The 27,618-nt window shown below is 38.6% G+C and overlaps 1 pseudogene; it reads left to right on the top strand.

Moving 5' to 3' along the window:
• LOC127489661 (platelet-activating factor acetylhydrolase IB subunit alpha2 pseudogene) overlaps positions 1 to 25,369 on the top strand; it is a 79,761-nt pseudogene extending 54,392 nt beyond the window's left edge.
• The last annotated feature ends 2,249 nt before the right edge of the window (positions 25,370 to 27,618 follow it).

Raw genomic sequence — 27,618 nt, 5'->3', positions numbered from 1 at the left:
TTTCCCAGTATAGTTGAACACACATAAACCCTATGATCATGCAGGTCCATTCTTAGGTGAGGTGCACTACAGAAAGCCTATTTAAACCCAGTTGAACAATATTAATGCAGTTTTGTTGCCTTTTCATCCATTTAACCACTATTTTCATGCTATAATTTTTAGTTCTCAGAAAACATAATTTAAAATTCAATTTTCTTTATTATTTTAATGACCTTTAAAAATTGCTTTGAGAAAAACCCTTGAATTTTGATCACATTAGTTTTGGTTTAACCATGTGCCATGTTCTGCATTTGTAAAAATTATTTACATTATTCATATCATCTGTTTTTCCAAAACAAATTTATTCTCTTGCCTCTTTCCCTATTGAAGGGGATTTTGAGAAGAGAAAAAATCCTGAAAATTCATGATCATTTCTTCATTATGAAGATTTCACAATTTTCACAGAAATGTCAAAAATCATGTCATTGTAATCAAATTATCATATGAGTGCTGACAAATATTATACCCGATATTTGGGAATGAAAGTTTGTAGTTAAATGTCATTTTAAGGAATTTTGCAAGCAGAGTAAAATATGCTGCTGCTGCACTTTTATTGAACAACCAGTATTAGCCCTCATTTCATAATATTTACCTTGGAGATCTAAGTCACAATATTTTCTTGAGTGAGATACCATTGTTAAACACACGGTAATGAGAAGTGTTGACATTTTATTGAAAATCACTATATATTGCTAATCTGCTATGAACATTGCTATGGCAGTGGAGAAAAATCTGTCAAAATGTGTTGAACTCTGTTGTGGTGCTGAAAAAGAATAACTCCTCTCAGTTCTTGGTCTTGTTTAATTGTCATTTCTATTTAATAAAAAACAAAACAAAACAAAAAACAGGTTACCCGTTTACTCCACGGCCCTCTCCTGCTGGATTCCTGTCCTTGTAGAAATTCAGCAGGAATGTTGCTTTTTTCCCAAAGCGTTCTTTTGTCCAGAATTAAAAGCCAGGCTTCTGAGAAGTACTTCCTTGCTTATCTGTCCTTTCCCACATGGTACCTCACATAGATGTGATTATCTGTCTACTCTTCCCGTAGCCTACTTTCTATAACTAAGTTTGGGGCCCAATTGTGTAACTTTGTTTCTATTTATTCTTAAATGACTATAAATACGTGTATGCATTTGTGTGTGTTTCTGTGGGTATTTAACTTGCAATGTTACCTATGGGAAATTGAGATAACCATTGAAAATCCCAGTTTACATTTCTTTCTAAGACTTGAGGAATTGAATAAGATAAGCAAAGATCTCATAAAAGTTAAATCTATTAACTATGTTTATAAAATTTCATTTTATCTGAAAGGCAGAGAGAGAGAGAGAGAGAGGGATAGAGAAAACTGCAATGTATTGTTCATTTCCCAAATGTCCTCAACAGAAAGGCTTGGGCTAGACCGAACTCAGGAGCCCAGAATTCATCTGGGTCTCCCACAAGGGCGGCAGGGACTCAAGTACCTGAACCTCATCTGATGCCCTCTGTGTGCACACTGTGAAGAAGCTGAATGGAAGCAGGCTAAATAGGAATCAAATGAGGCACTCTAACATGAAATGTGTGTGTCCCAAGCAGTGTCTTCACTGCTATTCCAAACACCTGCCTGAATTTTTCAGTTTGCTCATTCTACGCAGACTTAAAGAAATTGGAAGCCTTAAGTAAATTGTTCATTTAGCAAGCACAGGTGGATTATATCACATTTGTGAATAGTTGTTCATATTTAATAAACCGATAAAGCTATTCACTCACCTGTGCATTTCACTGTGTACAAGAACCATACTTGCCCTTAGATTTTGTGTGCAGTTGAGAAAGGGACAAAAAGCTGCACAGATGCCTTCAACTTTGTCAACTGAAATGTCTTACTTGCTAAGAGCTGACGGAGCGCTTTATTCAAAAGTAATGCTTTCGCTTTCTGCTGAAGCCATAATGAGTTCTATTAAGGATTTATAATGCAGGTTCAGAACAGGAAGACTTTGAAATTGCCAAAGAAGAAGCAGGATGGCATTAAAAATAAACAGGAATTGGCATTTGGCCTGCTGGATAAGACCTCACTTTCCACGTTAGAGTGCCTAGGTTCAGTTCTTGGCTCTAACTCTTAACTTTAGCATCCTGCCAAGCAGACCACAAGAGGCAGCAGTGTGGCTCAAGTGCTTGGGTTCCTACAACCTATATGGGAGCACTAGATTGAGTTCCCAGCTGCCAGCGTTGGCCCAACCCAATCTTGGCTACTGTGGGCTTTTAGGGAGTAAATCAGGGGAAGGACTCCCTCTCCCTTCCTCTCTCTCTCATCTCTCGCTCCTGTGTGTGTGTGTTTCAGTCTTTCTGTCTCTTAAATAAATAAATCAAACAATTTTTAAAAATAAAAGAAGTAGCATTGTCAAAGCAAGCAGAAATTGGTTTGGATAATGACTAGTAGGCCAGTTGGAGTAGCCAGGGATGAGACTATCAAACTGACCAGAACTTTAATGGGGAGGTCAGATCATTTCGTTTCAGATCTGCTGCCTTATGTGGTGGGTGTCGGCAGTTTATGAAGAAAGAAGGAGAGTTTTCAGTTTTCACATCCACACCACACTCCCTGTTCCATGACACACATTCCCCACTGGGCAGGATTGCCCTTAAGTCATACTAAATGTAGTGTGCTCTGTCTTTCTGGTCTAAGTTAATGACAAGGACAACTAACACAGGTGCATGCAGTTGTTATTGTCAAATTCTCTTACTTTGTATTCCACACAGTAAAAATGATTGAGTTATATGCAAGTGTCAGGAAGAAGAGAACTATAAATATTAAAATGTAAACACAAACAAAAACCACCAGCGGAAAACGACAATTCAAGAAGTTCACTGTCACCTGGAAGAAAGAGCTGTGTGAATAGGATCATAGCACAGATAATAGCCATTAGAAACCCAACAAAATTATGATTCAACCATGCCTTGAAAAGTGATTTGTGATTTAATCTCTAAAACCTGTTACAATGTGAGCTTTCATTTTTTTAAAAAAAAACAAAGGTTTTATGTGAAAGGCAGCAAGAGGGAAGGAGGGAGGGAGGGAAGGAGAAAGAAAGAGAGAGAGAGAGAGAGAGAGAGAGAGAGAGAACTCCTATTTCACTGATTTCATTCAAACAGCCTGTAACAGCCAGGGCTATTGTGGAACTAAATATAGGAGCCTGGAACTCAATCCAGGTCTCCCCCATGGATGACACAGACCTACATACTTGGGAATCAAATGCTACCCCCATGGTGCACGTTAGCAGGAAGCTAGAATTGGAAGCAGAGCCAGAACTCAAACCCAGATACTCCAATACGGGGTACAGATAAACTGCTGTGCCATTTTCATTTTATAAAAATCTAGAGAAAACAAACTTTGGCTCAGAATTGATGTTTACTTAAATTAAATAAAAAAGATAAATAAAACCTACTAGATTTAAATGTTATGTCATTTATGAATAAATGAGTGAGATTTATTTAATTTTTAAGGGAGAGTTTTTTAGAGAAAATTTTTATTTTATGTTGGATTAATTTTACATAATTGAACACATTGCACTGTTTTCCATTTCATTGAGCTTTTCTCCATTCAACCATTCTATAAACATACTGAATTTCCACCGGGTGCACAATGAACCATTTTTATCCTAGATTTAATGAAACAGTGTATACACTTTACATGTGTAAGACTATTGTGGATTTAATATGGAATATTATGCAGAATTTTAGTAATATGCCTTTAAATATTGGAAAAAATCCAAAGCTCTTCTAATTATTGATATATTCACATAAAAGCACTTGGGAAAAGGATTATGGCCTCCTTTGCTTTACAAATACATGTCTCCATAGGATTCAAAATAGTACTACTAATAAGAAACCACTACTGAACATTGCATATTAGTGTTCTTAGAAGTTTTCATATTCAGACACACTGTATACTCAAGTCTTCTTTAAAGAAGTTTCCATTATTAACAGTATTTTACCAATAAAGAAAGTAGAGCTATAAGCATTTAGTTAGCTTGCCTCATGTAACAGATAATCAGTGGCTGAGTTGTGCTAAAATCCTGGCTCTTCTGAATTGAGGCAGTTCTACAGACTCTGCTGCACCTGCTCACAGAAGTATTTACAGTTTACTCCTTGTTCCAACACATCTCCCACTGAAAGAGGTATTTATTAAATCCCTAATATGTGGCCCCCTTGGTGCTAAGCCTGTCAAAAAAAAATACTCAGCGCACCCCTTCCAGGCAGCCCTTCCAAGTGCAGTGTGCTAAGTTCTGTATGCTCCACAGCTGTATGTTTTGATTCCCCAAACAAAAGGTCAGCTCCTTAAATCTCTAGTTCTGACTTTGTGCCTCTGTCTATTAACTCAGAAGATACAGTAAGTGAAAATCTATAAATGCCACAATATGTTTCTAGTTTTTGCTTGTGTTTATTTTATTACTATTTTTAATGACAACGCAGACTTCTAATTTACTGTGCATCTTAAAGTGACCCTTGCATATCTTTTGACCTAGGTCTTAATACACACATAGGCGCATACACATACACACAAGGGTACTTCAGAAAGTTCATGGAAAATGAATTAAAAGCTAAATTTATTTTGGTGCAAATTTTTTTTTGAAATCCATTCGTCTTGAATGAATTTTTTGACTTACCGTAAGTATAGACTGAAAGTTATTTTTCTTGGGAAAAGACAAATAAGAACAACTGGAAATGTGGTCAACTGCAGTTAGAAATCTTCCTTTTTTTTTTCTTCCTAACAAGATACTACTCAAAATGCAAGTGTGTCTGTAACCTCAGAGATTAATAATTTTTTTCTTTGATTGTTTGTTGTGGTTGCTTTTATTCAAGTAATGAAAACAGAACAAAGCTGCTTGTGTTCAAACAGCAATGATTCTGTAGTCTTTACAGATATTGTCTGAATCTAATTGGATTTTAATGAAATGATATTTCCTTTGTGATAAGTACATAAAAATTATGTTTTTAATTAACATCACAAGGTATAAGCCATAGATACCAAGTTTCGAAGGAAGCAATATTACTTTAATGTTTTCTTCATTTAAAAAAAGAAGTCATAACAACTTGATAGGAAACGTGAATAAATTAAATGGACAATGATTCGTGCTTGAGGCTTCTCATCCTAGGAGTTTTGCCAGATTGGCAATATCTATTTATTTTTACATTTAAGACTTCGTTGGTTGGTTAGTTTTGTTTTGAAAAACATTCTAAAGGGTTTTTTTTTTTTTTTTATTCTGTTTTGACAGTGTTTGCTTAGAATTGAAAATAAACTAAGTTCGGTTCACATTGTAATAATCCTCTGAAGTAATGTTCATTACATATGTATTGAATCCTAAAAATAAGAAAGCACAACTAATTTTTAATACAGGGAAGTATGTTTTGAAATGTAGCCTATTTTTCACATGCAAATGTTTTGTATTTGACTTAGAAAGAGCATATTTGAATCTCAGGAAATTAATGTGAGGAGCAAATGATATTTAGTAGAGTCAAGAGTAACAGGAAAACATATTTCTTGTCTGTATAGTTTCAAAAGTGGCATGAAAAATCTCTGGGAAGGAAAATAAAGAACAAATTTTATCAACTCAGGGCCGGCGCTGTGACGCAGTGGGTTAATGCCCTGGCCTGAAGCGCTGGCATCCCATATGGGCGCAGGTTCAAGTCCTGGCTGCTCCACTTCCAATCCAGCTCTCTGCAGTGGCCTGGGAAAGCAGTAGAAGATGGCCCAAGTCCTTTGGCCCTGCACCCACATGGGAGACCCGGAAGGAGCTCCTGGCTCCTGGCTTTGGATCAGTGGAGCTCCGGCCGTTGCAGCCAATTGGGGAGTGAACCATCAGATGGAAGATTTCTCTCTCTCCTCTCTCTGTTTAACTCTGACTTTCAAAAAAATAAACAAATCTTAAAAAAAAAAAATTTTGTCAAATCAGTTCAATCAGTCCTATTGACCTGTGGATTCAGATAGATTATTCTATTTCTGTTAGTTATTAATCAATTTCCATAACCTTCCAGTGACTTATATTAGTGATCCAAGCATTTAGTTTTCTACTCATTAGCAAACTGATCATGCTACTTTATTTAATAATTAATAGTTGATTATTTTACTTACTTATTTTCCTTATTTATTCAAAAGGCAGAGCCATAGAGAGAAAGAGAGAGACATAGAGACAGAGAGACAGACGGATGTTTCATTTGTTGGTTCACTCCCAAAACAGCCTCAATAGTCAGAGCCAATGCAGGCTGACCCAGAATTCCATGCAGATCTCATTGGCATGTGGCAGGGGCCCAAGCACCTGGGTCATGTTCTGCTGCCTTTCCAGGTTCATTAACAACAAGCCATTATAAGAAGCAGAGCAGCACTCTGATATGGAATGCTGGTGTGGCAAGTGATGGCTTAACCCACTGGACCACAACACTGGCCCCAAAATGTGGTTTTCATAAAGGGGGAAAATATCAATAGATATTCAATAGAAAATTTCCAGTAACAATGAAAGATTCTCATTGCCTGCTCTGAACAGTAATCCCCAAGGATGTCATTCTTACTGCTCTCATGGATTAGTCTTGCTTTCTGTGGAACTTCCTGTAAACGTAATACATAAAATACAGTTTTCGTGTCTAACATTTCTCACTTAACATCACATCTTTGCAATCCATGTTTCAGTAGTTATTTTTCATGCTGCGTAGGATTCTGCTCTATGAACATACCATCATCAGTTTACTCACTGTACTTTTGAAAAATTGTAGAGTGTTCCGAGTTTTTGACTATCACGAAAAGAATTGCTTATTTTAAAAATAAGTATTTATTTACCCGAGGGGCAGAGAGAAGGGAGAAGAGAAATTCCATCTACTGATTAATTCCCCAAATGCCACATCGCCAGGAGTCAATCCAGATTTCCCACAGGAGTGACAGGATCCAATTATTTCAGCCAACAGAGTTACAACCAGAGTTTACATTAACAGAAAACTAGAGTCAGGAGCAAGACCTGGGAATCCAACCCAGACACTTGTAAGTGGGATGCATTTATCTTAGTCATTAGGGGAACCATCCACCTTTAGAGTTTCTAATTTTAATGTTAAATCATTTAATGTCTATTTATTTATTTGAAAGGCTGAGAGGGGGAGGGGAAGACAGGGAGAGAAGGAGAGATCAAGACATATTTCAGGGCCTTCTCTTCGGCCCTGGGCTCTTGCCAGGAGGGGGCTTGCTGTAGCCCTGTACCTCCAGGGCACGTGGTCTTCCAGTCACATGCCCTAGGCTTCCTGGCCTAGATACGCCTCCATGTGGCTGGTTCCTGGTGCTCAGTATGAACCCATATTTGCCTCTCTCTCTTAAATAAAGCTCTCACTGTCCTGTGCATCTTTCTCACTAAATAAAAGCTTAAAATGCAAAAAACAAAAGACATATTTCAGGGGCTAGTACGGTAGTGTAACGGGTAAAGCCTGAGTGCCAGCATCCCATATGGGCACAGACTTGAGTCCTAGCTGTTCTAATTCCTATCCAGCTCTCTGCTACGGCCTTGGAAAGCAGTAGATTTCCCAAGTGCTTGGGCCCCTGCACCCGTATGGGAGACCAGGTAGAAGCACCTGGCTTCTGGCTTCGGATCCGCGCAGCTCCAGCCGTTGCGGCCATCTGGGGAGTGAACCAACTCTCTGTCTCTCGCTCTCACTGTCAGTAACTCTACCACTCAAATAAATAAACAAAATCTTTAGAAAAAATAAAATCTTTAAAAAAAAAGAAGTAGAAATAAAAGGAGAAGAAAGGATAAGAGGAGGACCAGAAAGACGGGAGAAGCAGCCGTTGGAACTCCATGAGCTAAGGTAACAGTTAGTGTGGTTCTCTATTGAAAATGCAGAAGGGTGTTTTGAGATTGTGAACTCAGCCTTGGGTACATTCATGTAGGTGGGGCAGAAACACAATCTATGAAGTTAAAACTCAGGAAGCATTAGCTAAAGTGACAACAGCAAACCTGCCTGACTGGCAAATGGAAACTCTTTCTGGAAGAAAGTAATTCTGAATTAGGCCCTTGGAATTCTTATAGAATTATAGCAAATGAACCAATAATTTTAAAATTTGTGATAATAATGCCAAGCCTACAAGAGAATAATTGACCAGAAGTCAGAATCAGGAAAAAAATGACATTAACAGATAAACCTGGGGAAATTAGATGTTGAAATTGCCTAACGTAAAAGATAAAATAACTCAGTGTAAAATGTACAAACTGTGGAGCCATTTCAGTATACTTTAATATGTGTATCAAAGCTACACATTTAAAAAGAAATGTAAGTACAATGCGTACAAATATATTTCTTGTTGGGATGCAAAATGGCTTAACCACTTTAGAACACAGCTTAATAATGTTTAGGGTTTAAGTATAGAACTATCTTATGACCCAGACATTCAATTTATCAGTTTTCATTTTTAAAGACTTACTTATCTGAAAAGCAAAGTTACAGAGAGAGAAAAAAAGGAGAGACAGAGAAAGAGAGAGAGAGAGAGAGAGAGAGAGAGCTTCCATCCTCTGGTGCACTCCCCCAGTGGCCACAACAGCCAGATTAGGCCAGGGTGAAGGCAGGTGCATGGAACTCCATCTGGGTCTCCCCCATGGGTGGCAGGGACCCAAATACTTGGGGCATTTTCTACTGCTTTCCCAGGTGCATTAAGCAGTGAACAGGATTGGAAGTGAAGCCTCCAGACTCCAAATGGTGCCCATTTAAAATGCCAGCTTTGCAGGCTGCTGTTTAATCCACTGCGCATAAACACCAGATCCTATTTCTCGGTCATCACCACTGTGAAATGAAAATTCAGTAGACACGAAGTACTCCATGTAGATGGGCATAAGACTTCATAAAGTTGATAAAAATAGGAAGCAGTGAAATTATTATCAACTAATGCATGGAGAAAACAATAGTTCATCCCCCCCACTGGGACATTGCTCAAAAAAAAAAATAGGAGAAAAAACAGTTAGTAATTCAACAAGATGAATTAATCTCAAAAGCATTACTCTAAGTCAAAAAAAATTCCCTCAAAAGTCTACATATCAGATAAGTCTATGATATGATTCCATATGGAAAGTTAGGAAAGGCAAAATTATGGAGACACAAAACAGATAGATACAGCTATAGGCTAGAGTTTGGAGGGAGGTAGACACTACAAAAAATAATAAGGAAAATTTCTTCAGGAACTACAAAAATACTCTTATATTGCAATAGTGGTTATATGACTATATACATTGATTACAGCTCACGGAACTTAGCAACTTGGGGCAGGCATTCTAAGAAAATGGATTAGGGTTAGGCCATCCCTTGGGACTCTTGCATCTCATTTTGGGATTATCTGGCTGCTCCACTTCCTGTCCAACTTCCTGCTATGCATGCTTGGGAGGTATCCCATAATGCCCCAAATACTTGGATGGAGTGCAGGGCTCCTGGCTTTGGCCTTGCAAGTCCTATGTGTTGCAGGCATTTGGGAAGTGAATCTGTGGATGGAACATTCCTCTTTCCTTCTGTCTTTCTCTGTTACTCTGCCTTTCCAATAAATAGACATTAAAAAACTGAATAGTGCAATGAGTAAATTTTATTGTCAGAAACTCTGCATTATTAACTTAAAAATTAAAAAAAAATCACAGGCAAAATCTCTCTGAGACGGTAGTTCTCCAAAGAAAGCAATGAGGACAAGAATGTTTATATACCATAACGAGTTTAAAAATATCTCAGGAATGCCATTTATACATCTCTTATTTATTTACTTTTATTAATTTGAAGAGAATAAATTTCAAGTCATTCATAGATACAATTCTAAGAATACAGTGATAGTTCTCTCTCTCTTCCCCTCCCTCCTTTCTTCTTTCTTTTCTCTTTTTTAATTGTTGTGATACCATATTTTTAATTTACTTCATAATTACAGGATCAATGATGCACTAAATAAAGAATTCAATATAGACAAGGACTATAAACAATAATCAAATCTCAAGATGTCAATTTCACTTACATACATTAAATTTTTTGTAGTCTATATATTGGCTACCACTTATCTTAAAATGAAATACTATAGATTTTAACATTATGAAACAGGAAATATATATATACATACATATATATATATATATATATATATATAACACTAGTAATAGATTTAACTAAACCACTTGATACTTTTCAATATGCATTCAGGTAGAAAACACTTATCCTTATGGAACAGAAGAAAATATTCTTGATAAAATATTTTATTAAAAGTTAAAACTAAAATAAATAAAATAATATGCAAACATGACTACACATGTGAAAACATTAACAATAACTCTCTTTAATAAAAACCACAGTGAAATTTTACTTCACCCGGGTTAGAATGTCTATTATCAAAAAATAATAAATTCTGGTGATGACATGGGCAAAAAGATACCTTGATCCTCATCTGCTGGGAATGTAAACTAGTATAGCCTTTGTAGAAGACTGTATGGAGATTCATCAGAAATCTGAAAATACATCTATCATATGACCAGACATCCCACTCCTGGAATTTACCCAAAAGAAATGAAAACAGCATATGGAAGAGTTATCTGTATTTTATGTTTATTGCAGTTCAATTCACAATAGCTAAGATATGGAATCAAGCCATGACTGGATATCAGTTGATGACTAGACAAAGAAAATGTGGTATATTAAATTATGGAATACTACTAAGCCATCAAAAAGAATTAAATCCTGTCTTTCACAACAGAATGGATGAAACTGGGAACCACTGTACTTAGTGAAGTGAGCCAGTTCCAAAAAAACAAATACCATATATTTTCCCTGATCTGTGGTAACTAATAAAGTACAAAAATGCAATGTATATGAGTAAAATTGACATTTTGAGAATCAATGATTGTTTACAGTCCTTGTCTCTACTGTTGAGCTCCAGTGTTTTTTTTTCTTCTTACTATTTGTTGAATAATTTACTTAGGATTATATAATTTACTTAGGATTACCATTTGTTGAATAATTTATTTAGGATTATTAAGATTATAATCTTAGGATTATAAAATAAACTAGAAGCATATCATTGTCAAAATTAAAAGAAATAATAAGTAAAGAAGGAGGATGTGGTTTGGGAACTTGGGTTAGAAGGAGGGTAGGGTGGGAAAATATCACTATGTCTTAAATCTATATATATGAAATATATGAAATGTGTTCATTTTATATAATTAGTAATTTCTAAAAATAAATCTATGGAAACAAAAATGAGTAAAAATATTAAGAGAATGAAAAGACAAGTCACAGACTGAGAAAAGTATTTTCAAAAAAATATGTCTGATAAAAGACATAGGTGGCAAATAAGCCTATGGAAAGATACTCCATATGGTACATCATCAGGGGAATAAATTCTGACAACAGCAGGAAGCCATTCTATACCTATTAGAATGGTCAATATCTAAACATGGCCAACACCAAGCTAGTGAAGGTGAGGCGCAACAGCACCCCTCACTTGTTCACTTATTGCTGGTGGAATGACAATGGCTCCAGCACTTGGGGAGAGAGTTTGGTAGTTTTTTATATAGCTAAGCATAATCTGATCATGGAATGCAACACTGCTCCCTAGCTAGTAGTCAGAGAGTTGAAATGTATGTGCTCACAAAAACCTGCACACGGATGTTTTTAGGGCTTTTTTTCTGTAAAAAAAAAAAAAAGCATCATAGCTATATATTAATTACCATACAAAAATTACTTCTGCAACTTATTTCTTCAGAAATGTGAAAATAGGTATACTATGTCAAACTTGAAAAACAAAGATAATTAGGGAATATATTCAATTAATTGGGAGATTCTTCTGTTTATGAATGTCAATCAAATCCAATAACCTTAAGTAAACTTTCATGACATTTTTTATAAATATGCCAATGAAAACAGACCTTTACATCATTCATCTTCCCTGTTAAATAAGCAGCCTGTAAAGAAGGTTTTATCTGTTACCAGTTTGGGCAGCTAGGTATTTACGGAGGACATAGAGTGAGATAACTACATACGGTCCGAGGCATTTTGGCCAATGTCTTCACAAATTAAGTTCATTAGCTTCAAGCGTGACTTTAATAACCTCTTAAGAGTTGAACATACAGAAGACTAAGTTTTATATGGCTGTTACCCCAAGTAAAATTTTAGTCTGTAATGAATACTTATTTCTTTCTTGGAAATATTTTAGAAAGCCGAAGAAGTGGCATTTCTTGTACATATTGTTTTCAAAGGGAAAGAGAGTTATAAAAAATGAAAAATAGCTCTGGTCAATAAAGCATCCTCAAAGCTATGAAATACTGTAAGCAAATCTTTTCTCCAAAGTATTCATAAGCCTGGCGGATGCACATAATTAGAACTGTGTAGTGAAATACTTCCTTGTCTGGTGAACAGTAGCAACACCTAGCAATAAACACTTTTGTTTAATCAGATAACATAGTGCAGAGAGCAAGAACCCATGTCAAGCATAGATTTTCAAATGAAAATACACCTGTTTGGAAAATAGATGTTGAGGCAAAGGAACATACTGAAGGAATGCTGCTGTCATGTCAGAACGTAAGAGATGATGTTATCACACAGCGTGTCAGGAAATAGAAAGTTAAAAGAATGTCTTCACTAACAGAGTGGGAATACGTGATTGTAGATTTATAATAAACATTTGTTGCATGTATTGTAGACAAGTGCAATACCAGGAAAACTTTAAACCGGGACATACTTTCTCTTCATGAGAACATTCTCAATCTGCATTACATGCATGTTGTGAATTTAGAAAATGGCTTTGTGGTATATTTAGAGTCCTCATGCATGCATTCTGATTTTCAGAGTCCCTGAAACTTGTCAGCTTATCATCCATGGTTTTCCATTGCCAGATTCAACTTGTCCTATTTGTTCTGCTTCTCACTGTCCCCCTGGAATTAGCTTTTATTCTTCAGTTCCTAAGTTGGCTGTTCTGCTTGGTGCCTAGCCCAGAGTTTTAAAATATTGTTCTAATTTCTGATCTGACTTTGCCTTCAAGGCCTCAATCAAGATGTTTTTAGAGATTTATTAATGGTCCTGCACCTTGTTGCCTACATAGTTTGGGTACAACGTGAGCTTATATGTTGGAAGGTTAGTTCACAGTGTGATGGTGGTGAGAGATGGTGGAATGTATAAGAAATGAGCTCTAGTGGAAGGTTGCAAGATTAGATCCTTGCTTTCATGCCGGCTTCATATCTCACCATGTGACTCTCTTCCTTATGTACTCCTGCTATCAACTAAGGAGTCCTCACTTTAGAAGAGCAGGTGTAGGTTCCATGCCTTTAAACCTCTAAGCAACCTCTTTTTTGATAAGTTATCCAGCCTCGGACATTACATTATAGTAACAGAAAACAGATAAGCACCCTGCCTTTTTGCACTGACTTTGAATGTCCCTCCTACATGTAAAATATATTGTCTACCATTCACAATGAATCATTCCAGACACTGGAGAGATAGCCATAGCCCAAAAAGATAGAACTCCTTTCTTCAGAGGAATTAGTAAAGGTAACAGTAAACACAAAACCAAAAAATAGCCACGTCTATCAGTTGAGCATGGAGCAAAATGCAGCAGGAGAAGAGGATCAACGTGGACTGGAGAGAGAGCTGCTGTTGTACTGGGATATGGAAGGCATGTGCCCAGAGCCTTGAGGCAGAAGAGCTTTCTAGGCACTGAATGAGCATGTGGGAGAGAACTTGGCCAGGTAATTCTTGTGGAGGGAGGGAAGAGAAGCAGGGAGGAGACCTGGTCTAAGGTGTGAGAAGCTCTGCCACACAGGGACTTTTATTTTTTTAAATATTTATGTATTTATTTGAAAGTCCAGAGTTACACAGAGAGATGAGAGGCAGAGAGAGAGAGAGAGACAGGTCTTCCATCCACTAATGGCCAGAGCTCCGTCGATCTGAAGCCAGGAGCCAGGAGCTTCTTCCAGGTCTTCCAAGTGGGTGCAGGGGCCCAAGGACCTGGGCCATCTTCCAGTGCTTTCCTAGGCTGTAGCAGAGAGCTGGATCTGAAGTGGAGCAGCCAGGACTTGAACCGGTGCCCATGTAGGATGCTGGCACTTCAAGCCAGGGCATTAACCCAATTGGCCCTCACACTGGGTCTTTCAAGCCATTGCTTGTTCTTCGGATAGGATGAAAATTCAGTCTCAGACTTTGAAAACTGCTTATGGAGTTTCTCCTAATTTAATGTACCTTATCTACCTCTAATATTTTGAAATCTTCACCAGCCAGGACTGATTTATTTTTGTTTATGAATGGAACACTGTGGATCCATGATCTACAATGAATCTGTGAGATGACCTGAAGGAATCATAAATGACAAATCAAGACTTAATAACATGTTTGACATCTCAGAAATTCACACCATAATAAGTTGTAGTTTTCAACTATTAAATTTGCTAGGATACTTTTGCCAGAGGTTTCCTATATGTGAATAAATGGTAAACAATGAAAAAAATTTATACCATCCTTATAAGGAAAGTACATAATGATACAATGATACAACATTTCAAAGAGTTTTTTTTTTTTTTTAGATGAAGCAATATGCAGTCCTGGGGCTGCTCCACTTCCTATCCAGTTCTCTGCTATGGCCTGGGAAAGCAGTAGAAGATGGTCCAAGTCCTTGGGTCTCTGCACCCATGTGGGAGACCCAGAGGAAGCTCTTGTCTCATGGCTTCTGATCAGTGCAGCTCCGGCCATTGTGGCCAACTGGGGAGTGAACCAGCAGATGGAAGAACTCTCTCTCTCTCTCTGCCTCTCCTTCTCTCTCTGTGTGTAACTCTGTCTTGCAAATAAATAAATAAATATTTAAAAAATAAATAAAAATTACTCATAATTTTTTTTTAGAATTCTATTTTCTCTAAATCTGTTCTAGGGATAAAGTGTAGTCTAGGGTTTATGGGTCAAGATTATTAATTATGGCTGGTGCCGCGGCTCACTAGGCTAATCCTCCGCCTTGCGGCACCAGCACACCGGGTTCTAGTCCCGGTCGGGGTGCCGGATTCTGTCCCGGTTGCCCCTCTTCCAGGCCAGCTCTCTGCTGTGGCCCGGGAATGCAGTGGAGGATGGCCCAAGTGCTTGGGCCCTGCACCCCATGGGAGACCAGGAGAAGTACCTGGCTCCTGCCATCGGATCAGCACGGTGCGCCGGCTGCAGCGGCCATTGGAGGGTGAACCAACGGCAAAAGGAAGACCTTTCTCTCTGTCTCTCTCTCTCTCACTGTCCACTCTGCCTGTTAAAAAAAAAAAGATTATTAATTCTGAGTATTTAAAGAAAATCTTTAAAATTCTATTTTTATCTATTTATTTATTTTTATGATTTTATTTTATTTATTTGAAAGACAGAGTTACAGAGAGAGGTAGACACAGAGAGAGAGGTCTTCCATCTGCTGGTTCACTTCCCAAATGGTCACAAAGGCCAGCACTGGGCCAGGATGATGCCAGGGCCCATGTGGGTGGCAGGGGCCCAGGGACTTGGGCCATCACTTGCTACTTTCTCAGGCACATTAGCAGGGAGCTAGATAGTAAGTGGAGGATCCAGAACTCAAACAAGCATCCACATGGGATGCTGGCATTGCTGGCAGTGGCTTGACAGTTCTGAGAAGATAACCATGCTTCCCTTTCTTACTTTTTTCCTTCCTCAATCCCCTTGCTCCTTTTCTTTAATTTTTACAGGAGATACTTTCAATCTTCTCTATAATCACAGGCTTAATTCAGCACTATGATATTCAACAAGTAAGAAGTAGGAAGAGAACAGTTGCACATTATTATAACAAAGGACTGAAAATAGTAATCAAATCACAAGCTGTCTATTTCACTCTGATACATTTTTTGTATTCTATTTTAATTGTCACATATCAGAGAACACATGATATTTGTCTTTTTGGGACTGGCTTATTTCCCTAGCATATAAGTTTCTAGTTGCATCCATTTTCTAGCTAACGACAGGATTTCATCATTTTTTATGGCAGAATAGTATTTCATAGTGTATATATACCAGTCATCACTGGACTTTATCCAGTCATCAGTTGATGGACATCTGGGTTGATTCTGTATCTTAGCTACTGTGAATTGAACTGCAGTATAGATCACTCTTTCATGTGCTGATTTCATTTTGTTTGAGTAAATTCCCAGGAGTGAGATGACTAGATCATATGATATATCAATATTCAGATTTTGGAGGAATCTCCATATTGTCTTCCATAATGACTTGTCCTAGTTTGCATTCCCATCAATGGTATATTAAGGTATCTTTTCATATCCTCGCCAGCATTTATTGTTTGTTCATTTCTGGATGATAAACATTCTAAATGGGGTGAAGCAAAAACTCACTGTGTTTTTCATTTGCTTTTCCCTGATGGCTAATGATCCTGGGCATCTTTTCTTGTGTGCGCTGGCAATTTGAATTTCATTCTTTGAAAAATACTTGTTCATGTTCTTTGCCCATTTAACTCAATAGTTTGTTTCTTCATTGTTGAATTTTCTTGAGGTCTTTATAGATCCTGGTTATTAATGCTTTATCTGTTGCATAATTTGCAAATATTTTCTCCCATTCTGTCAGTTGCCTCTTCAATTTATTGAGTGTTTTCTTTGCAGTATAGAAGCTTCTTCGATCGATGTAATCCCACTTTCTATTTTTGCCTTTATCCTCTGTGCTTGAGGAGTGTTTTCCAAAAAGTCTTTGTCTATGGCAATGTCTTTCAGTTTCCCTGATGTTTTCCTCTAATAATTTGAAGTGAGCAGTTTGTAGATTTATATCCTTGATCATTGTGAGTTGATTTTTTATATAAGTTACAAGATAGGGGTCTTGTTTCGTACTTCTGCATGTGTAGATCCAATTTTCCTAGCACCACTTTTTGAAGGGACTACATGGAGACAATATTTTTGACTATTTAAGCAAATATAAATGGGGTACTCCCTTATTGATTTGGATATATAAGGATAAAATTTATTAGTCCAATTTCATTTGATTATACTCTTTGAATTTTAAAATAACTCTGTCATTAAATAATCTATTTCAAGGAAATTATTAGAATTAATAAACAAACAAAATCAGACTTTATAGGTAACTATAAAAGTTGTGCTGTGTTCTGGAATATCTTGCCATTTCTTGCTGTTCTGTAAAAATATTCATAATATTCTTAGAGAAGTAGCAGAGCAGTCACTGAGCTTCCAAAAACAAAAACATAGAAGATGGCGAGTGGCTTATTTTCTCAGAGTCTCTTTTCTCTCTACCAGAGATGGATTTTAACCACTTTATTTGACACCTCCATCCCCAGTTCCAGGATGTATTTAACCATGGCGGTCACCCCATTCCTTCTTCTAGAGCGGTACAAGTAAAGTGATCTCATGATCTGCATCTAGAATCACAGTTTCCCTGACAAGGAGATACAGTGCTACGCTTCACACCTTACAACTTCTACTTCTTTACCTTGCACTGGAATTGCTGTGAATGCAGAATAGTTGCGATGGCCAATGAGAGTAATTCTACAACTGGGAGAATACGGGCTAACAACTGAGGAAGGCAGCTGGTGACGTATGTTTTGACTCTCCGTTGGAAGAACTGTTAGAGGAAAGGGGTGGTAATCTAGCAGCCCCTGGAGAGATTCTCAACAGAGGCAGGAGCAGACAAGCCTAGTGAACCCTACCCTAGATGGTTACTGTAATCTCGCATTTTTATGGGCACACACACTGAGGCAGAGCATTGCTAGCACAGGCAGCAGCTGTCTCAGGAGGCTCTTTGGAGGAGAATTGCTCATCACCCCAACTGGCTACACACCATGGAGGAAACTGCCCTCTGCTAATTGCCACAAGTGCTGAAACAAGACTTTGGTTCTGCACAGGTGCTGAGTGAATGTAATTTCCTTGTAGAGTGTCTAAGCCGTAATTGGATATTTGTAATGCTTCTGTTGGCGATGGTGTCCATGTTGCCACTGCTGAGACTCATGATGAGTTAGGCACAATCTCGGTAGGAACCAGAGCACACGGAATAACTCCACAATCCAGAGAGTTCACCACTATGCTGATAGTTATAACATGGTCCATTTTTTCTCCCCCTACTGAGTAGAAGCTGTTAGAAAGAAATTAGAAAGCCTATAACCATAATGGAATATAAGAGGTCACAAGGGTAAGAGGAAACTTAGACCTAAAAAAAAAAAATAAGAAAAAGAAAGAAAGTAGAGAGTCATTGGGGAAAGTTTTGTTAGGATTGGGTTCTTAGCTTGAATTTATTTTTGTTGAAGAAGCACATCCCTAGGAGAAAGTCTGGAGTAGTTTCTACAGGTGTCTCTTGTGTATTATGAGAACAGGTGTGGAACCTGAGGAGTCCCTGACCTCAGAGACCGGCTGCAATAACCCATATGGTGGGCTTGGTGAAAGGAATTGGCTGAACAAAACTCGCATGCTAGCTCAGGAGACACAAAGGGGCACATGACTCCCCCAGGAAGCCCACTTGTCAAAAGGATGGAGTAGGTTACAAGTTCTTAATGCCTAAACAGCCTCACAGGCTTATACAAAAAAGAGGGAGAGAAGGCAAAGGGAACATGTCCAAACAGGGGTGAAATGGCATTCATAGGGAATTTGAGATGCTGGGAATCCAGCCCTTTCCCCCTGCTAATTTGGGGTATTTTAATAAGCTATAAATGAGGAAATTAAAACTTTCCTAACTCCAAGAAAAATAAAACCTCTGTTCCGTGGCTTACTTCACACCTGCAGAGCGTAGCTGTCTGAAGCTCTGGATGTGCAGCCAAAAGTTCTCTCATGTTAGCCTAGGAGAGTCCGGGCACACAGATTTGTCTTGATGTGATTTCACATTTAAAAAGCCAATTCCTTAAGACAAACTGCAGGGACTAGGTATTGTTGTTTTTCTCACTAGGAGCATATGTCACTTGTCCCAGAACTCTTCTTTGGTTTTGGGAAAGAGTGACACGGAGAAAGAGTACCAATGAGCTTAAAAATTATTTAAACTTTGAGGAAGTATGGGCTTTCCCATTGCTGTGGCTTTTTGTTTTGTTTTTTTGTTTTGTTTTGTTTTAGCAATCTTTAGGCTGTTAGAGGCTCAAATTCCATTTTATTAAAGAGATAATACTCAACAAGGGCACTTCCAAGCAAATATCGCCTCACTGTTGGCCAAAGCATGGACTTCTCAGTCCAGCAACACTACATGTAAATTAGCCACAACTAATGGCACTTGGTAACCCCACTGTAGATGGCAATCAGTCGTAAAGTGGTTGCCAGTGGCATGTACTTGGACTCCCTGTTGCTGCTCTTTCATGGAAGCCAGGAGACTGTGAGTCAGAGAGAGATGATGTTAAGCTTTCCATCTGTGGCCACATTTGTTAAAATGAATCAAAACCACCTTCCATTATGGCTCCAAGGGTGCTGTGCCATTTAAGTATGAATCACACACTAACAGATTGGCCATACTATATGAAAGAATAAGTTTTCTCTGCTTTGAAAGGCAAAAGCTCTGTTTCACACCAGATTCACCCCACTTCTAAAGCACTTTGGGGCCAGCTATGTGTTTAATACCTGTGACTCTAGATGCCAGTGTTGGAAGCTCAGTGCCATGAACTTGAATCTGTTTTGGAACAGATGGTTGTCAGTCACAGCTGCTTATGCCTTCAGTACTGCTAATCAATAATTGCAAGACATGTATCTCTGGGGTTTGAAAGAACTGTGTCCCTGTATACTCCAGTGATATCCTTTAAGGAATTCTTTTTACTGAGAGCCATACAAGCACTCAGGGGGGAAAATACCATTCTTAAAAAGACTAGTGAGAGAAACTTAATATGGGTTCTAATCAGTTTGAATCAGGGCAGCTGTTCTGAATCCCCGCTTCAAGGCAAAGCCCATAAGAAAAACAATTCTCCACTTTCTTCTACACTCTCCTTCCAAAAAATACATTTTTACACCCACAATTTATAACCCCCTTCCAAACCATTTAATTAATGTCTTAATCTATTATTCAGTAACCAAATGATTACACATATTATTTATTGTTATATTTATAATCCTTTTGTGGTCTCAGTGTTTTCTTGACCTTTTCCCTGATTGTATTAGTCTCATAGGGTTGGCATAACAACGTGCCACAAACTGAATGGCTTAAAAATAACAACCACAAAAAAAGAACTATCTCACAGCTCTGGAGGTTAGGAATCTGAAGTCAAAGTGTGAATAGACCATGCTTCCTCTGGAAGGTCTAGGAACAATCTCTCCCTGTGGCTCCAGGCTTTTCTCCTCTATCAGCAATCTCTGCCCCTCTCTTCACATAGATTTTCTCTCTATACATCTCTATGTGTCCTCTGTTTTCTTATAAAAACACTGGGCATTGGGTTATTGGACTTAGATTCCAGCGTTATCCAGTGTGACTTCATCTTTTCTTATTTAATTACACCTGCAAAAACCATATTTCCAATAAATTTACATACCGAAATTCTAGGTGAACCTAAATTTTTGTGGGGCATTATTCAATCCGCTACAGGAGGAATTACGAAATTTGGACATTTATCTGATTTGTTATTGGCAAACATATGGTGAGATAAAGTTGATTCCTTGTGGCTTTAATATTTCATTGTTGCCAGAAGCTCCAAATCAAAAGATGTCAAAAGTTCGTAATGAGAAACTTAAATGCAACTGGGGAGAAATTTAAGTCCACCAGTTCCACTCCTCCTTGTTCATGTGAAATGGTGTTGAAAAAGTCTGAATGATTGTGAAATATATTATTTCTTCAAGCTATTAAATTCTGTTCCAATATATGCCCAGTGGAGACCAGCCATAAGAGTAACATTGATGAAATCTGCTTGGCCTATTGACTTCATGACAAAGGGATGTATGTTGTGGACATGTACACACAAGAACATACACACACACACACACTCAAGCTAATAGAAGCCTAGTTGATATTTATGTTTCTTGCACTACTCAGTTAAAACCAAGAACAGTAGCTTCCAGGAATGGGTTTCCTTCTACCTTAGTAACCAAATTGGTGAAGCCAAACCATGGATCATAAACATGAAAATGTCTCCAACCTATGTCACTGTTGTGGTTCATCTTACATTGGATCAAGTTCTGATAAAGAAAGGAGGACTTGGGAAATGTTCAAAGTAAGTTCAAAGATAGAAAGCACAGATAGAAAGGAAGAAATATGGAGAGAAACAGTGTTAAAAATGGGCAGATATTTAACCCTGTGGTAAAGACACCCATCCCCTTTGGAGTGCCTGAGTTTGATGCCTGGTCCAAGTCCCGACTGCAGCTTCTTGCTGAGGAAGGAAGCAGCAGTCGTTCAAGTAATTTTATTCCTGCCACCCACTTAGGAGACATAGGTTGAGTTCCTGGCTCCCAGCTTTACCCGAGTCCCATCCCAGCCATAGCATATATTTGAGGAGTGAATAAGTGTATGGGAGCTCCCTCTCTCTCTCTCTCTCTGCTTGTCTATCTCTTAAATAAATATTTTTTAATTTTTAATTATTTATTTGAGAGGTAGAGTTACAGAGAGAGGGACAGACAGTGACAAAGGTCCTCCATCTGCTGGTTCACTGCACAGATGGATGCAACAGCTGGAGCTACACCCATCCAAAGCCAGGAGCCAGGAGCTTCTTCCTGGTCTCTCACATAGGGGCACGGGCCCAAGCACTTGGGCCATCTTCCATTGCTTTCCCAGGCCATAGCAGAGAGCTGGATTAAAAGAGGAGCAGCTGAAACTCGAACCAGCATCCCATGTGATTCTGTGGCTACATGTGGAGGCTTAACCTAGTAACCAAAGCTCTGGCCTCAGTAAATAAATATTTTTTTAAAAAAATGCTTAAATCATTAACATAAACAGAATTTTAGTTGAAATAGTTAATATACCATATTATCATATAATTTAAAAAAGTATCATTAGATGAGTAGAATTTTATGTGCAAATCATAGTAATTGATGCTTGCAACACAATCACTGGATGCCAGGTATTATTCTTGGCAACACACACCTCTCTGTCTCTCTCATTTAATTCTCATAACAACCTGTGATCTAATTTATATATGCGGACACTGAAGTAAAGAGTTTAATCATTTTCCCCGGGACGCTAAGCAGGTCGGTCTTCTCTGTTTTTTTCAGCCCAGATTCGGACCTCTCTCTAATTACAAACTTCTGATGAGAAGCACTGAAACATGCTATACTCAGTACATGGCCAGCAGGCACACATTATACAAGTACTTTGGGAAACAGTTTGGTATTCCCTAGCAATACTTTTTTAAAGATTTATTTATTTTATTTGAAAGTCGGAGTTACACACACAGAGAGAGGCAGAGAGAGAGAGAGAGGTCTTCCATCTGCTGGTTTGCTCCCCAATTGGCCACAATGGCCAGAGCTGAGCCCATCCGAAGGCAGGAGTCAAGAGCCTCCTCTCCAGGTCTTCCACGTGGCTGGAGGGGCCCAAGGGCTTGGGCCATCTTCTACTGCTTTCCCAGGCCACAGCAGAGAGCTGGATTGGAAGTGGAGCAGCCAGAACTTGTACAGGCACCCATATGGGATGCTACGCCAGCTACACCACAGCACCAGACCCTCTTCAATGTTAAACATAGACAAATCCCCTATGACCCAACAATCTCACTCACAGGAATATCCTCCAGAAAAAAAAAATAAAAACTGTATGTACATTGCATTGGCAAAACAGCACCTAAGTCGCAACAACTCACATGTTCACCAACTGTAAATAATTAATCAAAGTGTGATTTGTTCTCATGGAATAATTCTAGACAGCAGTGAAAAAAAATAAATTGTATCTACACACATGAGAATGGATGAAATAATAGGCTGAGCAAAAACAGGTTGTGGAAGCTTTGTAAAGATCAAATAGGAGCCACATTTAATAATATATTTTTAGAGACAATTGCATTGCTAAAACTATTTTAAGAACACAGTTGGGAGGTAAAACAAACTTCAGGAATTAGTTATGTTGAAGTGGGAAGGCAAGTGGTGAAATTGGGAAGAAAATGGAAGTGTCATTAACTTTATTTTGAGCTGAAAGAGTGGGCTCTTGGGTATTCTCGATACTTTTCTCATTCTTTCATATCACTATGTTTTGAATATGGTTTGCTCCCTGTGAAATTCATATTGAAATTCTACCCCCCTTGGCCGGCACTGCGGCTCACTTGGCTCATCCTCCACCTGCGGCGCTGGCACCCCAGGTTCTAGTCCCAGCTGGGGCACCGGATTCTGTCCTGGTTGCTCCTCTTCCAGTCCAGCTCTCTGCTGTGGCCCGGGAAAGGCAGTGGAGGATGGCCCAAGTGCTTGGGCCCTGCACCCGAATGGAAGACCAGGAGGAAGCACCTGGCTCCTGGCTTCAGATCGGCGCAGCGTGCTGGCCATAGCTGCCATTTGTGGGGTGAACCAATGGAAGGAGGACCTTTCTCTCTGTCTCTCTCTCTCTCACTGTCTAACTCTGCCTGTCAAAAAAAAAAAAAAAAGAAAAGAAAAGAAAAGAAATTTTACCCCACTTAAGAGATATTAAGAGGTGAATGGGACCAGTGGGATCTCTAAGAGGGGATTAAGGCTCTGTCATCATAAATGGATAATCTATTCATTCAGTTAATGCATTGGCAGGTTAACTGGCTATCTCAGTAGAGTAGGTTTACTATAAAGGCCTACTTGGCTAGGTCCTTTGCATGCTTCCTATGTCTTGCCATGTGATACTCTGAGCCATTAAGTCATTGCAAGAGAGAAGGTTATCACCAGATATTGCCCTCTACTTTGAACAGAACCACAAACTAAACTAAATCTCATTTCCTTTTAACTTCCTCTGCTGTTGTCATTAGCAACAGAAAATTGACCAATATTTTATATATAGTATACGTAAGTATTTATGTATTATATATATACATATAGTATGTATGTGCATGTATGTGTGTAGAAAGGGTTAATCCCGATTGTTTTAATAAGAACACAATGCATAACAGATAGTGGAGTAAAAGTGACAGTGAATGGACTGAGGTGTTGAGGGCAAAACTATTCAGGCTGAGAGCATAGCTAAGACAGGAATGAGTAGGGTAGATAAGTATTTCAGGAATGAATTATGGAGTGGTGCATGCTAATTTTTTTTCCCGGCTGTTCAAATTTCAAATTATATGTTCAATACAGAAGAACTCCAGAATATTCAGTTCTGACTTCAATCTTTTGAGAACAAAATGTTCTAATCCACAAGGGGAGAAAAGGAACTATAAATGCAAATGGAACGAACTAGAACAGATCAAAATTTAAATTATCCATGGATAAGAATGTGAATATAACATCTACAAGAAAATTATGTGGGCTACATTTTTGACTATAAAGTTAGTAAAAACTGGTAAATTCAAGTGATAATTGCAATTTGTAAAGTTGAAGTTCTTTATAGACAGTAAGTAAAAATCTCATAAGGAAAGATAATGCATCTTGTAGCTTTTATTCAAGACTACGTGGAACAAACAAGGGTCAAACACACCAGACGCTCTTTGAGAATTAATTTCAGCCTATTTTCCCAGATAATTTAAAAAGAAAATTCAGTAAATATGAATCCATTATTTAATTTTTATCTGATGATGCTGAAGTCATCTCAAAAACTTATACCTCTCAATTTTTTTTTCTCTTGAATGCTGCTGATACTGGAGTACAGGGAGGGACTGAGACAGTGACAGAGGCACTACCTACAGATAGCACAGCTGCTTGGGGTCAGCACAGACCTTCCACCTGAGCTTAGAATGAGCCAAGATCAAACTTAGCAGCTATTCCACATGCAGCAGAAGATATTCAAGGAGATACCAGATGGCAGTCTTAGTGCAACAGATTTGTCCTGGGCTGTGAAGACAAAGAGCCTGATGTACCACTCATGGGAGACTCCACGGTGCACTTAGCAGCAGTGCGAGATATGGAGACAACTTTTTCCCCACTTCTTGCACTGAACTTTGGAATTAGAGGAGACACAAGATCGTTGGTGGAAACTAGAGAATGGAAATGTGGAGAATATTACATTCGAAGTCACTGTTGTCTGGATGGCAATAAAAAATATGAAAATTCATCAGAAGAGGTTTCAAGTGGGATCATGGACACTGTGCAACTTACCAATGCGATGCACACACAGGTCAAAATCACAGTATTGGGTTTGTTCCCTCGAGGTGGGAAGCCCAACAGAAGAATGCCAAGGAGAAGCCACTTCTCCAGGTTTCTCTTCTAAGCATTCCAATATGCAGCTGCTAGATACAGACAGGGACTTCCTACGCTGGGAGGGTACCATCTCCTGCCACACATGCTTCATTCCCTGCAACTCACAGGAGGAACATATGCATAGAGTGGCAAACCCTTCCATGCACACACCATGCAGTTGTTGAAATGAACATCTGAGTAAGGAAAGGCATATAACTATGATTGCCTGACTGGCTGCCATCAGTGTAAAAAGCAGAGGTCCCTGAGATCAGTTATGTCACCTGCACTACAGAATCCTTCTCTTTCGTAAGGTACTTTGTACTGTAGAATGTTCCTGGTGTTAACATTCAGTGTCTGAAGGGGAAGGAGGGATTTAAATTGGTTCTGAACCTAGAGGATTAGTTTGACACAGGTGAAAAATTAACCAAGGATTTTTGATATTCATTTGAAACCAGAAGGGAACTTTAGTTGTACATGTGACACTTTTTTTTCCCTGAGGACAACAGCAAGCCTAAATACTGAACAATATGAAGATTTTTCCCCTTTTTACTCCTATGGATTATGTCATATATCATAATTATCAATGCCACATCTACTTGGCTTTAAAACAGATGCGTTCTTTTTCCAGGTTTTAAGATTCATAATTTAGCTTTTTGTATTCCCAGTATTTTCTCTTTTTTAACTTTTATTTAATGAATATAAATTTCCAAAGTACAGCGTATGGATTACAATGGCTTCCCCCCCTATAACTTCCCTCCCACCCGCAACCCTCCCCTTTCCTGCTCCCTCTCCCCTTCCATTCACATCAAGATTCATTTTCAATTCTCTTTACATACAGAAGATCAGTTTAGCATATATTAAGATTTCAACAGTTTGCACCGACATAGAAACACAAAGTGAAAAATACTGTTTGAGTACTAGTTATAGCATTAAATCACAATGTACAGCACATTAAGAACAGAGATCCTACATGAGGAGTAAGTGCACAGTGACTCCTGTCGTTGACTTAACAATTTGACACTCTTGTTTATGGCATCAGTAATCACCCTAGGCTCTTGTCCTGAGTTGCCAAGGCTATGGAAGCCTTTTGAGTTCACCGACTCTGATCATATTTAGACAAGGTCGTAGTCAGAGTGGAAGTTCTCTCCTCCCTTCAGAGAAAGGTACCTCCTTCTTTGATGACCTATTCTTTCCACTGGGATCTCACTCACAGAGATCTTTCATTTAGTATTTTCTTAACATAAACCATCACATTAAACACATTAATCATTCAAATGTGGGAGATGGTATAATTACAGGTGAGTTTGTTCCCATCTCTTAATCTTTCTTCTGACTGGAACAAAGCCTGATTTTCACTGCTACTCTGGGGAGGGTATCACTTTTATCGTGTTGAATATCATGTCTACAATAGACCCACCCAGACCTTCCCTCTCATCCCCACAAGACGTTCTGGTACTACAATACTACTACAATTGAAAAACATTAGCATTTTTTAATTATAAACTTCCATTGAATATTTTATCCTCCAATAGCAAATTATCTACCCTTTTCTCTATATGTAATTCTCTTAGTAACGGATTTATGATTAAATATAAAAATATTTGGAATATTACAATTAAGTTATCTCCTTGTTTTATTTGATATATTATTTCTGTTGTGTGTTCACTTCAGGAATACTTAGGTAGTTAATGATTTCCATCCATGAAGTACATATCTAATGATTTTCACTGCATGATTCCCTGCTAAATTTCTACTACTCTGAATTTCTTTTACTTAAGAAGCACCTAAGTCTCACAACCATGTTATCGTGTAAGATATTATCTCCACTTTACAGGTGTACAAACTGAGGCTCACATAGGTAGTATAGACAACTGCTCTCGGGGACCAGAGGGAGTAATTCACAAAACATGTCCAATCCCATCTTTCCAAAACCTTTTCCCCTTTTAGAGTCTATTTTTTTTTTTTTTTTTTGACAGGCAGAGTTAGACAGTGAGAGAGAGAGACAGAGAGAAAGGTCTTCCCTCGTTGGTTCACACCCCATATGGTCGCCAAGGCCAGTGCGCTGCACCGATCCGAAACCAGGAGCCAGGTGCTTCCTCTTGGTCTCCCATGCGGGTGCAGGGCCCAAGCACTTGGGCCATCCTCCACCACACTCCCTGACCACAGCAGAGAACTGGACTGGAAGAGGAGCAACCGGGACAGAACAGGCGCCCCAACCGGGACTAGAACCCGATGTGCTGGCTCCGCAGGTGGAGGATTAGCCTAGTGAGCCGCAGCACCAGTCTGGAGTCTATTTTTTTTTTTTTTTAATTCTAAACTATGTTGAGGTAATGTACAAGTGTTTAAAAAAAGGTTTATTGGCCAGTGCTGTGGCTCACTTGGTTAATCCTCCTCCTGCGGCGCCGGCATCCCATATGGGTGCCAGTTCTAGTCC

This window comes from Oryctolagus cuniculus, chromosome 2, assembly GCF_051225735.1.
Source record: "Oryctolagus cuniculus isolate XC-2025 breed Fujian yellow rabbit chromosome 2, ASM5122573v1, whole genome shotgun sequence".
Classification (NCBI taxonomy): Eukaryota; Metazoa; Chordata; class Mammalia; order Lagomorpha; family Leporidae; genus Oryctolagus; species Oryctolagus cuniculus.
Note: the sequence above shows the minus strand (reverse complement) of the source record. Positions and strands in the feature narration are given on the sequence as shown.